Source organism: Protopterus annectens, chromosome 1.part1, assembly GCF_019279795.1.
Source record: "Protopterus annectens isolate FY-2018-M chromosome 1.part1, PAN1.0, whole genome shotgun sequence".
Classification (NCBI taxonomy): Eukaryota; Metazoa; Chordata; order Ceratodontiformes; family Protopteridae; genus Protopterus; species Protopterus annectens.
The window spans coordinates 227,352,031-227,365,489 of NC_056726.1; positions in this window are offsets into that span (position 1 = coordinate 227,352,031).

Below are 13,459 nucleotides of genomic sequence, written 5' to 3' on the forward strand. Positions count from 1 at the left end.
TAACTCTGAAACCAGTTGATGACTGGTTGATAGAAGGATAGGTTATTGAGAAGAGAGATGAGTTGTTTGTGTTGGACCATATAGAAAGCTTTAGAGAGGTCTAGGAAGGTAGCTGAGGAGAGATAACCTGCATTTTTATTTTGTAGGATAGTGTTAGAGAAAGAGAGAAAGGCAGTGGTGGTGCTATGGTTAGGTCGGAAACCATGTTGTGTGTTGGAGAGGAGGTTGTTAGCAAGGAGGTGATCTGAGACTTGGGAATGGATGCATCTCTCTAGTATTTTGGAGAGTGGTGAGGGAATAGCTATGGGGCGGTAACTGGTTAGATCTGTGGAGGGGTCTCCTTTGTGTAGGGAAGTTATGTGTGAGACTTTCCATAGTGTGGGAACGTAACTTTCTGACAGAGATCTGTTAACCAAGAGTGATACACGGTAGGCTAGAGCATCAGCTGCAAGGTGAAGGTATTCACTTGGGAGGTTGTCTGTTGCTAATATGTGGGTTTAAGTTTAGTTAATAGTTGTTTTATTTTGGAGGTAGGAACAGGAGAGAAAGAGAAGCTAGTGGGGATATTGTTAGTTGAAGTTGATGGTGTGGGTTTATGGGGGGTTGTGTTGTCTAGCTAGTGATAGTACAGTTTGTGTGAAGTGATTGTTGAAAAGGTAGCAATATTTTCGGAGAAGTGAGGGATGTTAGGAGTGGGTGTAGTTACTTTACCTGGGTGGAGGATGGACTTTATTGAGGACCAGAATTGTTTGAGGTTATGTTAGGAGGAAGTAAGAGCAGACTGGTAATATTGGATTGTGTCCTGTTTTATAAGCTTTTTGGTTCTATTACGTAGTTCCAGGAATTTCTGCCTAGTAGAGGGGGTTTTGGTTTTGTGCCAGTTTTTCATTTCAGACTTGGTGTTTTTCTGTAGCCATCGGGATGGTTGGGCTCTAGTTCGGGAACATCTTATGGGGGCATGGTAATTAAGGATGCTTAGGAATGTTTTATTAAAGTAGTCAACTTCGTCATCTAGTTTGAGGAATTTTAAAGGTTGCCAGTTACAGTCTTTTAGGGATGAGCTGAATGAGAGAGGGTTGAAGTTAGTTTTTATGCTTATTTGATGGTAGATGATGAGTTTCACTTTATAAAGGTGTTTTCATAGTAGGAAGGTTGGGGAGTGATCACTGAGGCTGTCAGATAAGCAGCCTGCTATATATGACTGAGGGCTCTTATTAACTATTATCCAATCAAGGGTAGTGTGTTTGTTGGAGTTATTTATCCTAGTAGATGACTGGACTAGTTGGGTGAAGCCATGAAGGTTTATATGATGGGTTGGGTGGTTGCTAGAGCAGGATTGCCAGTCAGTGTTGAAGTCTCCTAGAATTAAAGTTTCTTGGGGTAGGTGGTGGGTAATCCAGCTGAGGAAGTTTTCAATTGGTGGGATGCTGTGGCCAGGTGGGAAGTAACAACCTATTATGTTTAGGGTTTTATTTTGGTTTATTTTAAGGTCGGTATATATTATTTCTTCCTTACCTATTTAGGGAGCTGCTAACTTTAAGATCTGGATGTCTAGATGCTGCTTAAATATTATAGCTATACCACCTCCTTTTTTGCTTGGTCAGTCTACTCTTAGTATATTGTAACTGGTAGGGAGGATTTGCTCATTAGTAATGTGTGGTTTTAACCATGTTTCTGTAAGGATCACTACATCAGGGGAGTAGAAGTCTATGGTGGCATGGAATTCATGCACCTTGTTGCATATACTACTAATATTTAGGTTTATCAGAAGGAGGTCGATTGGTTTTCTATTGGCAGTGATTTGGGAGAAGATGTTGTTTGTAGTCTGATTATGAGGGGAGGGGTTGGAGACTGAGGGACCAGGATTGGGATGGATGTCTCCACTGAGTGCTAGGTTGGATATGGATGAGATTATTAGTTTTATCAATTTCTGTATATGCTTGCTTATAAGGGAAGTTTTTTCTAGTGTTCTGTATGTAATAGGTATGGTGGTAGGGTTATGTTAGGTTGTGGGGTTGTTTTTAGTTCAGGTATTGTGGTCTGTAGTCTATACAGAAGGTGTATTGGGAAGGTCGTTGACCTGATAAGAAAGTAGTAAAGTAGAGGTGGGATATGAGTGATGATGTGTGTGGTGGTACAGTGGTAGTGGTGGAGTGCGGGAATGGTAGAGGCTTGGTAAGATGTGATGTATGCAAGGAGTGTGCATGCAGGGATTATAGGCATGGTGTGCTTGTACATATTAGCTGAGTAGGAGAGATAGTAATGAGAAGCTGTCGGAGGTAATATAGGTGTAGTGATGTTATAGATTGTTTGAAGGGTGGGAGTGGTTACTGTTTGGAATAAAGGTAGGAGCACTGGAGGTGGGTGGAAATTGGGGGCAGGGAGGGGGGCATAGCATGCAATAGATGAAGGAAGACTATCAGTAGGTTTATAGGTTATAATGAAAAGGGCTGGCCCTGATTAGGCTGCAGTTGTTCTTGTGGGGAGGGGGAGGATCAGAATAGACCAGAAAAGTGGTGGATAGCCAATAGTATGATGAAAGGTCTGGCCCTGATTTCACAGATATGCAAGTCTACAGAAACAATAAGAAAAGGCAGTGGGTACTCTAACTTGCTTGTTTTGCATACCTGTCTTACTGAAATAAAATAAGCCAATTTTACCAAGGAGTTATATGGAAATTAGGAAGACAATAATTTATATGAGAAAAGGTTTAGTAGAAGTAGAAAAACAGCAGAGCATACAAATAGGCCAGCATATAAAGACAGATTGTAGTTAGAAGTACAGAATGGGGGGGGGGGGGCAGCTAATGTTCTGAAACAATCAGGAAAATCAGTAGGTACTTTGGACTTACTTGTTTTGTATCACTTTCTTTTGAAATAAAATAAACACTTGTAACCAGGAGTATGTGGGATTCAGAAAGACCACAAGTTATAAGAGAAAGGGTTTAGTAATACTAGAAAAACAGTGGGCTTTCAAATAGTTGAAACAGCTTGCAAAGGGAGACTGCTGTTAGGAAGTACAGTATGGGGAGGGGGCAAACTAACATCCGTGATGGAGTGCTTTACTTAAAAATAGAAATTAAACAAGGGCTAGCAATTAATTTTGTCTGGAGGATAAAAGATACTTTTGTATATTTTGAAAATAACATTCATTCCAAGGTTGCCCGGTTCTGTTAAAGAGCACTGCAGGCCAATAGATCGAACCTGGCTTGGCGGGGATCCAGGGAAAGTACAGTTAAAAGGAGAAGCTGGGAAGAAAAATAATCAATATTCAAACAAAATACAGCAACTATTATGAAAAAAATGCAAAAGATACAAAGCTGCTAACAGAGGAGTGGAAAGAAAAGAAAAACTAGGTAAGCTATACACAGATAAATGCCTCAGTTTGTGATAATGTGAAAATGAAGACAAGTTTTGTCAGTTATCACATTCAACAGATTAATGCAGTTGCAAATATATAGAATACTGATACCGATTGAGTGATATAACACATTCTAAACCAACAGGTGAGGAAATGTACACACTAATAACTAGGCATTTTTGAAAAAATGCAATAAAGTGAGCAGCAAAGAAATATTCTAACAATAATTGCTCTACACAAGTAAAGCTCTAACAAGTCTATACTATAGTAAGTACAGTATCTGAGCCATACTAATACAATGGCTTGATAAACAGTTTCAAGTGCACAGAGATACTGAAAATACTGTCTCCCATAAAAATGCATGTCTAACTTCATTACACTTTACAATGGTATAAATCAACATCAATACATTTTACAAATGAAGAGAGGCAAATATGAAAAATAACCTTAGGTATGAGCACTCCATCCAAAGAGACAAGCAGGTACACCAAGGGGATTTTAAAAATGGCTCCTGTAGCTTAAGAAAGCTAAGTTAGGCTGTAATAGGTCTTGTGGGGGAGGGGAGGACAGAAAAGACCAGAAAAAGTGGTGGATAACCAATAGTGTAATGAAAAAGGCTGGCCATGATTAGGCTGCAATTGTTCTTGTGGGGAGGGGGAGGATCAGAATAGACCAGAAAAGTGGTAGATAGCCAATAGTATGATGAAAAGGGCTGGCCCTGATTTCACAGATATGCAAGTCTACAGAAACAATAAGAAAAGGCAGTAGGTACTCTGGCTTGCTTGTTTTGCATACCTGTCTTACTGAAATAAAATAAGCCAATTTTACCAAGGATTTATGTAGAAATTAGGAAGACAAGAATTCATAAGAGAAAAGGTTTAGTAGAAGTAGAAAAACAGCAGAGCATACAAATAGGCCAGCATATAAAGACAGATTGCAGTTAAAAGTACAGAATGGGGGGCAGATAATGTTCTGAAACAATCAGGAAAATCAGTAGGTACTTTGGACTTACTTGTTTTGTATCACTTTCTTTTGAAATAAAATAAACACTTGTAACCAGGAGTATGTGGGATTTAGAAAGACCACAAGTTATAAGAGAAAGGGTTTAGTAATACTAGAAAAACAGCAAGGCTTTCAAATAGTTGAAACAGCTTGCAAAGGGAGACAGCTGTTAGGAAGTACAGTATGGGGAGGGGGCAAACTAACGTTCGTGATGGAGTGCTTTACTTAAAAATAGAAATTAAACAAGGGCTAGCAATTAATTTTGTCTGGAGGATAAAACATACCTTTTGTATATTTTGAAAATAACATTCATTCCAAGGTTGCTCAGTTCTATTAAAGAGCACTGCAGGCCAATAGATCAAAAACCTAAATTTACTAGTTTAGAAAGGCTTGTATTCAAACATCAGTTTAACATATTCCCTCCTATGGAGTTCTTTTAAGTTTGTACTCTTAACTTCCAGTGGGTGTGATCTCAGCTTTTTAAAAAAATTAAATTATATCCTTACAGTTCAAACAAACGTTCATATCTCTAGAACCGTGTTACTAGGGAAGTGTAAATATCAAACTATTCAGGGCAGAGTAGACCTTTCAGTGGCTGCATTTATTCAATTCAAGATACTGAGTTGGATTTTATATGCCGCAATAACTACAGTATATATGAAGTATATAATATCATATAAACATCTTACAGTATTTCAGTAATGATTCAAGCAACACACATACTGCTAGCAGCATTTTCTTCATTCAGCTACAAGCTTCTATAAGACACCAGGCAGTTTTGTCTGTGCCATTTGATTTTTGAGATATTTAGAGAAAATATGAAAATTATTAAAATACCAATAAATAGTATTACCATCATATTTAATATCTCTTTACATGCATTAGACAGAAGTCAAATAGTAATACAGTTGTGTCTGCCATTGTGTAAGCTTTAAGATGAAATATTCTAATATTTTGTATGTAGCATTTTTTTTTGAATTATTAATGTATATACGAACAAGAAATATTTCATGCCTAGAAAGGTTAGTACAATATAGCTACAAAAACACCTGGAGGCATCACTGCTGTATTGAGTTAATAGATTATATCTTTCCAAGCCTAAGGCAAACCTGTTATATATCATGGTTTAATTTGTCTTTAGTATTTCGTTATTATGTCTCTCACTTCTCATATTCTAAGTTAAAGAAATCCTCTCAAAATGGAATCATGAATACACCTGTATAATATATTTTACATGTAAAATAAATTACCAGAAAAACTAGAAAGATAAAAAGGTACATCACAGGTGACATTTTAATCAACCACTCATTATCAACAAGTGGCATCCCTACTTTCTGATTAATTTTGCTTTTTCACATTTACAATCACTAATATGAAATTGTAACCTCAAAAATATCAAGTTACATTTTCTTTACTACTTCAAAGAGGGAACAAGAACAAATTAACTCACAAATAGAACTCACAAAATTAGGTTGGGTGTCTCCATCTCCTCCAAAAGGCTCATCGTGAGAGGTGATTTCAGGGGTGTGTCCATGGGCAACTCTTCTTTGGCCTGCACTATAAGGAGATCACAGCCAATGTTAAGGGTGTACGGCTAACCCAGTCGACTGATGACTGTAAATGAGGTGCCATTATTAACATACAGGTTAGCAAGATCCTACAAGAGGGTCCTTCCCAAATAAATAGGTGGTGACAAAACCATGGACTACAATTGAGTGATAAAAAATATATAGTAGCATCCCTTAGTAAGCACAATGTCCTCTATAGCTTTTACCTTGATCACACACCCCTGAAAACTGATCCTGTAGTTAGGGACCTGGGAACCTAGGCATACAGTGAACTATCCTTAGATCACCATATATCCAGTCTTGTACAAAAGTCCTTTCTCACTGCATTCCTTACTAGTACAGTATGGAATCCAGTTCAAGGATGTGATTATTCCACTGCTTTTGACACTTATTTAGCCATACCCCACCCCCCATTAGAATGTTGTAAATCACTGCCATGCTAAATAGCTGAGTAAAGGAAATTGTCCAGTTTTCACAATAAAAACACACTTTTATAACTATGACTTCTTGTGAAAAATTGATACAAATAGGCAGAATGGGAAGGTATTATACCGGAATATTAACCACTACAGAAGGAAGTACTGCTGAGTACAAATAAACAAAGGTAAAGAAGCACAAAAATCTACTTTCTCTGCAGTTGTTTCATGTCTGTAAGAAAGTAAATCGTTAATAATGATTTCTGAGAATGTTCTGCTCTGAGAGCATTTTGTTGCATTTTGAATTGATTCTTTCAAAGCACAAGAAACATCTCACTCTAGTTAATCCTCTTGACCATTACATTAGTGAAGGAAATATCCTTAACAGCTACTCAGGGTGTCCCTTAATAATGCAACAAGTGTTAAGGATTATTGTCTTTCTCCCTTGTTCTCTCCCACAAATAGATGAACATGCAGGCCTGCATTTACTCCTGCTGTCCGACTGATGACATTCATATGTTGTGTGTCATCAATATCGACAGAGTATTCATGGCTTGTAAATTACAGCATCCAAAAGACAAAAGCACTGAGTTTCCTGTTTGAGTGATTGTTGTATACCTGTTTACGTATCTAGGTATTGTATGGACCTACATTGTTTGAAGACTGATAATCTATTTTGTATAGTACATTTACACTGTAACAGATGTGAGTAGTTTAATAAGTTTACTATTTTTATCCATAAGCTGCAACAAATGCCATTAATTACTATTTTTGATACATGTGTTATGAAATGCACAGCTATCATTAAAAAAAAGTACATGCTCATGTCACTAACAGGAGTGCACTGGCTTCTGATTTCATCCAAAAATGAAGTTATCGGTTACAGCCCTTGTCTTATGATGAAACTATTTTATCAGCCATACTCAGGTATGCCATAAGTAATCTGTCCTAAGTTTTTTTTATTATTACATTCCATGACAAAATATAATCAAAAAGATGTTTGGAAGGAAATGCTTACAATACAAGCACATCTTTGGGCTCTACATATACAGCTTTAGTTGTGGCATGCAGTTTTGCTGCTTTGCTCCTGAATATTTAAGCAATATTTATGCATTGGGATAAAAAACATAGTTTTATGAAATGACAGCTATGAAGGAAGAAGATAACTGTGGCTGTTTTCATTGCGTCACATGAGCAAAGTGTTACTTGTGATATCTTCTCCAGCCTGTTTATCGACAGTAAAGAAATAATTCAGTTATAATGCAATAAACGTGCAAATCTGCAAGCTTGGCAATGAAACAATGAATGTTCAAACTATAGAGCAGTTGTACTCACCTCTTGAACAAAAGATGTAGTTATATAATTTTATCAGAGGCAAAGCTCATACAAGTAACCACTGCAAATAACAATCAAGTTGTCAGTGCTACACATTACCATATTAACCCAGTTACACACAGCTCAGACAAAAGATATAGTCATAGTTATACTGGCACTCTTAAAAGTAACTTATCAAAACCACAAAGGCCTCCTAAATCTAATCTAAGAAACAAGCACCCTCAGCAATCTACACAGAGTCTCAAGCACACAGCACAGACAGCACCCATCATGAAACACACATTTAAAAGTCACATTGATTTTATTCAAAATGTATAAGTGAAACTTCCAGAAAGTCCAACTATCCTAGTAATAGGTGATGCCACAGTGAGATACACTGATGCACCACTCACTAGGCTGTGCAAGGAGAAGGTCATGTCCAGTTCCCTATCAGACGCAAGGATACATAACATCACACATGCACTCAAGTCCTTGAACCACAAGCACACATAAAATATGATTATTGTGTTTGTGGATGTAAATGACTTGAGGCATTCATCCCTAGACTATGAAAAGAGTCATGGTGTTGCTCTCGGAATATGTGTCTGAGACAGGTATTAACCTAGCCTTCAGAAGGATTCTACCATTATCAGGAATGATGCCACAATATGAACAAAAGATGACTGACTTCAATAATTGGCTTAGTTTATGTCCTTATTAACAAAATTAATTGCAAAAAATAAGCAGTTTTTGCATTAAACATAGTAACGTTTGATACTGCATATAGTAAGGAGATTGCTCTGATTACTAAGAGTTTGTTAATTTCATATACCATGGAAAATGTGAAGGTACACTTTAACAACTCTGCCTAAAGACCCTTAGAGAACAATGTCTTGAAATGATTTTCAGTAACATAACATCTTGAATGAAAAAAGACTGAGGGGAGAATAACTCTTCTGAAAACTCTGCGTCTGGATAATTTGAGGAATATATGGTCATGTTGTACATAACACAAGAACAATCAATGTTCTCATACAATTAGGAATAACAAATAAGGTGCAACACCATAATTGTTTTGATGTTAAGCTTCTTCCAAGAATAAATACGATTTTCAAACTCAGTTGAATATATACAAGAATAATGACTAAATCTAGTATTTTGAATTTCCTTTAAGTGCATGATTCGTTTCTAGTCAAGCAAAGTTTGATTTTAATTTGATGGAAAAACTTCAAGAACAGTACAAACTCACTGTTGTATATTTGTTCTTTTTTTCTAATGACTTTGTCTTATCCTACCATCCCTATAATAACTTAGGCTGTTAAATATTTGATGTATTTAAGGATTATTCTGTCCTTCAGCCTTTACAATAAAAAGGTTTTTCTTCTGTTCCTGTTGTTTTCTTAGATTACATTCTGCAAATCTCTCTGTGTATATAATACCCAGTATATCTTTTAAAAAGAATGACTCTCTTGTTTGGTTGCTTTCTTGAGGACTACATCAACATTTTCGAATGTTGCTTCTGATTGCCATGTTGCCGTGCTAGTGTAGGTCTAATGTTTATTTTGCATCACATCTTTTATGTTATAGATTGGAAGTTATATCATTCTCTCAAATGTTTCCTTTAAACTGTAGTACAAAATGACTAGTGCATCAAAGGTCATCTATTACTCTGCACACTGGCATATATAAACCTTTATGATCAATGGGGCCAGAACGGTTCATGCTCTCAGAAAAGCTTTTTATCAGGAAGGAAAAAATGCCTAAGCAGCTCTAATACTTCTCTGATATATAAAACTTCTTCGTGCTCACTGCACCCACACTTGGCCATCCTTTCTCCTTCACGTTCACACCATTATAGCATTACTTCTCCACAGTTTGCAGGCTGTATGCCTCATTTGTTTCCCATATGGTAAGACTTGAGCATTGGGAATGGTGATGTCATTGGTGGCATGAGTGGGGTTTTTATTTTTGCCATAACCTGTCCCTGAACATTTCAAATAATGCCTCAGGAATGACTATGCAATGGGCTTCAAGTGAGACTGACAATCATTTCCATTAGCGAGATAAGCCCAAATGTATTCCAACCTCTTGAGGTAAATGCTGGCTTTCCATTCTCCTATAAAAAGCTTGTATGGAGTATGTAATGTTAAGTATGTCCTCCTTCCCTCCCACTCTGAGAACAATGAGCATGGAGTATGTAATGTTAAGTATGTCCTCCTTCCCTCCCACTCTGAGAACAATGAGCATGGAGTATGTCATGTTAAGTATGTCCTCCTTCCCTCCCACTCTGAGAACAATGAGCATGGACTATGTCATGTTAAGTATGTCCTCCTTCCCTCCCACTCTGAGAACAATGAGCATGGAGCATGTAATGTTAAGTATGTCCTCCTTCCCTCCCACTCTGAGAACAATGAGCATGGACTATGTAATGATAAGTATGTCCTCCTTCCCTCCCACTCTGAGAACAATGAGCATGGAGTATGTCATGTTAAGTATGTCCTCCTTCCCTCCCACTCTGTGAACAATGAGCATCGAGCATGTAATGTTAAGTATGTCCTCCTTCCCTCCCACTCTGTGAACAATGAGCATGGAGCATGTAATGTTAAGTATGTCCTCCTTCCCTCCCACTCCGAGAACAATGAGCATGGAGCATGTAATGTTAAGTATGTCCTCCTTCCCTCCCACTCTGTGAACAATGAGCATCGAGCATGTAATGTTAAGTATGTCCTACTTCCCTCCCACTCTGTGAACAATGAACATGGAGCATGTAATGTTAAGTGTGTCCTCCTTCCCTCCCACTCTGAGAACAATGAGCATGGAGTATGTAATGTTAAGTATGTCCTCCTTCCCTCCCACTCTGAGAACAATGAGCATGGAGCATGTAATGTTAAGTATGTCCTCCTTCCTTCCCACTCTGAGAACAATGAGCATGGAGCATGTAATGTTAAGTATGTCCTCCTTCCCTCCCACTCTGAGAAAAATGAGCATGGAGCATGTAATGTTAAGTATGTCCTCCTTCCCTCCCACTCTGAAAACAATGAGCATGGAGCATGTAATGTTAAGTATGTCCTCCTTCCCTCCCACTCTGAGAACAATGAGCATGGACTATGTCATGTTAAGTATGTCCTCCTTCTCTCCCACTCTGAGAACAATGAGCATGGAGCATGTAATGTTAAGTATGTCCTCCTTCCCTCCCACTCTGAGAACAATGAGCATGGAGCATGTAATGTTAAGTATGTCCTCCTTCCCTCCCACTCTGAGAACAATGAGCATGGACTATGTCATGTTAAGTATGTCCTCCTTCCTCCCACTCTGAGAACAATGAGCATGGAGTATGTAATGTTAAGTATGTCCTCCTTCCCTCCCACTCTGAGAACAATGAGCATGGAGCATGTAATGTTAAGTATGTCCTCCTTCCCTCCCACTCTGAGAACAATGAGCATGGAGTATGTAATGTTAAGTATGTCCTCCTTCCCTCCCACTCTGAGAACAGTGAGCATGGAGCATGTAATGTTAAGTATGTCCTCCTTCCCTCCCACTCTGAGAACAATGAGCATGGAGTATGTAATGTTAAGTATGTCCTCCTTCCCTCCCACTCTGAGAACAATGAGCATGGAGTATGTAATGTTAAGTATGTCCTTCTTCCCTCCCACTCTGAGAACAATGAGCATGGAGCATGTAATTTTAAGTATGTCCTCCTTCCCTCCCACTCTGAGAACAATGAGCATCGAGCATGTAATGTTAAGTATGTCCTCCCTTCCCTCCCACTCTGAGAACAATGAGCATGGAGTATGTAATGTTAAGTATGTCCTCCTTCCCTCCCACTCTGAGAACAATGAGCATGGAGTATGTAATGTTAAGTATGTCCTCCTTCCCTCCCACTCTGTGAACAATGAGCATCGAGCATGTAATGTTAAGTATGTCCTCCTTCCCTCCCACTCTGTGAACAATGAACATGGAGCATGTAATGTTAAGTGTGTCCTCCTTCCCTCCCACTCTGAGAACAGTGAGCATGGAGCATGTAATGTTAAGTATGTCCTCCTTCCCTCCCACTCTGAGAACAATGAGCATGGAGTATGTAATGTTAAGTATGTCCTCCTTCCCTCCCACTCTGAGAACAATGAGCATGGAGCATGTAATGTTAAGTATGATCTCCTTCCCTCCCACTCTGAGAACAATGAGCATGGAGCATGTAATGTTAAGTATGTCCTCCTTCCCTCCCACTCTGAGAACAATGAGCATGGAGCATGTAATGTTAAGTATGTCCTCCTTCCCTCCCACTCTGTGAACAATGAGCATGGAGTATGTAATGTTCAGTATGTCCTCCTTCCCTCCCACTCTGAGAATAATGAGCATGGAGTATGTCATGTTAAGTATGTCCTCCTTCCCTCCCACTCTGAGAACAGTGAGCATGGAGCATGTAATGTTAAGTATGCCCTCCTTCCCTCCCACTCTGAGAACAGTGAGCATGGAGCATGTCATGTTAAGTATGTCCTCCTTCCCTCCCACTCTGAGAACAATGAGCATGGAGCATGTAATGTTAAGTATGCCCTCCTTCCCTCCCACTCTGAGAATAATGAGCATCGAGCATGTAATGTTAAGTATGTCCTCCTTGCCTCCCACTCTGTGAACAATGAACATGGAGCATGTAATGTTAAGTATGTCCTCCTTCCCTCCCACTCTGAGAACAATGAGCATGGAGCATGTAATGTTAAGTATGTCCTCCTTCCCTCCCACTCTGAGAACAATGAGCTTGGAGCATGTAATGTTAAGTATGTCCTCCTTCCCTCCCACTCTGAGAACAATGAGCATGGAGCATGTAATGTTAAGTATGTCCTCCTTCCCTCCCACTCTGTGAACAATGAACATGGAGCATGTAATGTTAAGTGTGTCCTCCTTCCCTCCCACTCTGAGAACAGTGAGCATGGAGCATGTAATGTTAAGTATGCCCTCCTTCCCTCCCACTCTGAGAACAGTGAGCATGGAGTATGTAATGTTAAGTATGTCCTCCTTCCCTCCCACTCTGAGAACAATGAGCGTGGAGCATGTAATGTTAAGTATGTCCTCCTTCCCTCCCACTCTGAGAACAATGAGCATGGAGCATGTAACGTTAAGTATGTCCTCCTTCCCTCCCACTCTGAGAACAATGAGCATGGAGCATGTAATGTTAAGTATGCCCTCCTTCCCTCCCACTCTGAGAACAGTGAGCATGGAGTATGTAATGTTAAGTATGTCCTCCTTCCCTCCCACTCTGAGAACAATGAGCATGGAGCATGTAATGTTAAGTATGTCCTCCTTCCCTCCCACTCTGAGAACAATGAGCATGGAGCATGTAACGTTAAGTATGTCCTCCTTCCCTCCCACTCTGAGAACAATGAGCATGGAGCATGTAATGTTAAGTATGTCCTCCTTCCCTCCCACTCTGTGAACAATGAACATGGAGCATGTAATGTTAAGTATGTCCTCCTTCCCTCCCACTCTGAGAACAATGAGCATGGAGCATGTAATGTTAAGTATGTCCTCCTTCCCTCCCACTCTGAGAACAATGAGCATGGAGCATGTAATGTTAAGTATGTCCTCCTTCCCTCCCACTCTGAGAACAATGAGCATGGAGCATGTAATGTTAAGTATGCCCTCCTTCCCTCCCACTCTGAGAACAATGAGCATGGAGCATGTAATGTTAAGTATGTCCTCCTTCCCTCCCACTCTGAGAACAATGAGCATGGAGCATGTAATGTTAAGTATGTCCTCCTTCCCTCCCACTCTGAGAACAATGAGCATGGAGCATGTAATGTTAAG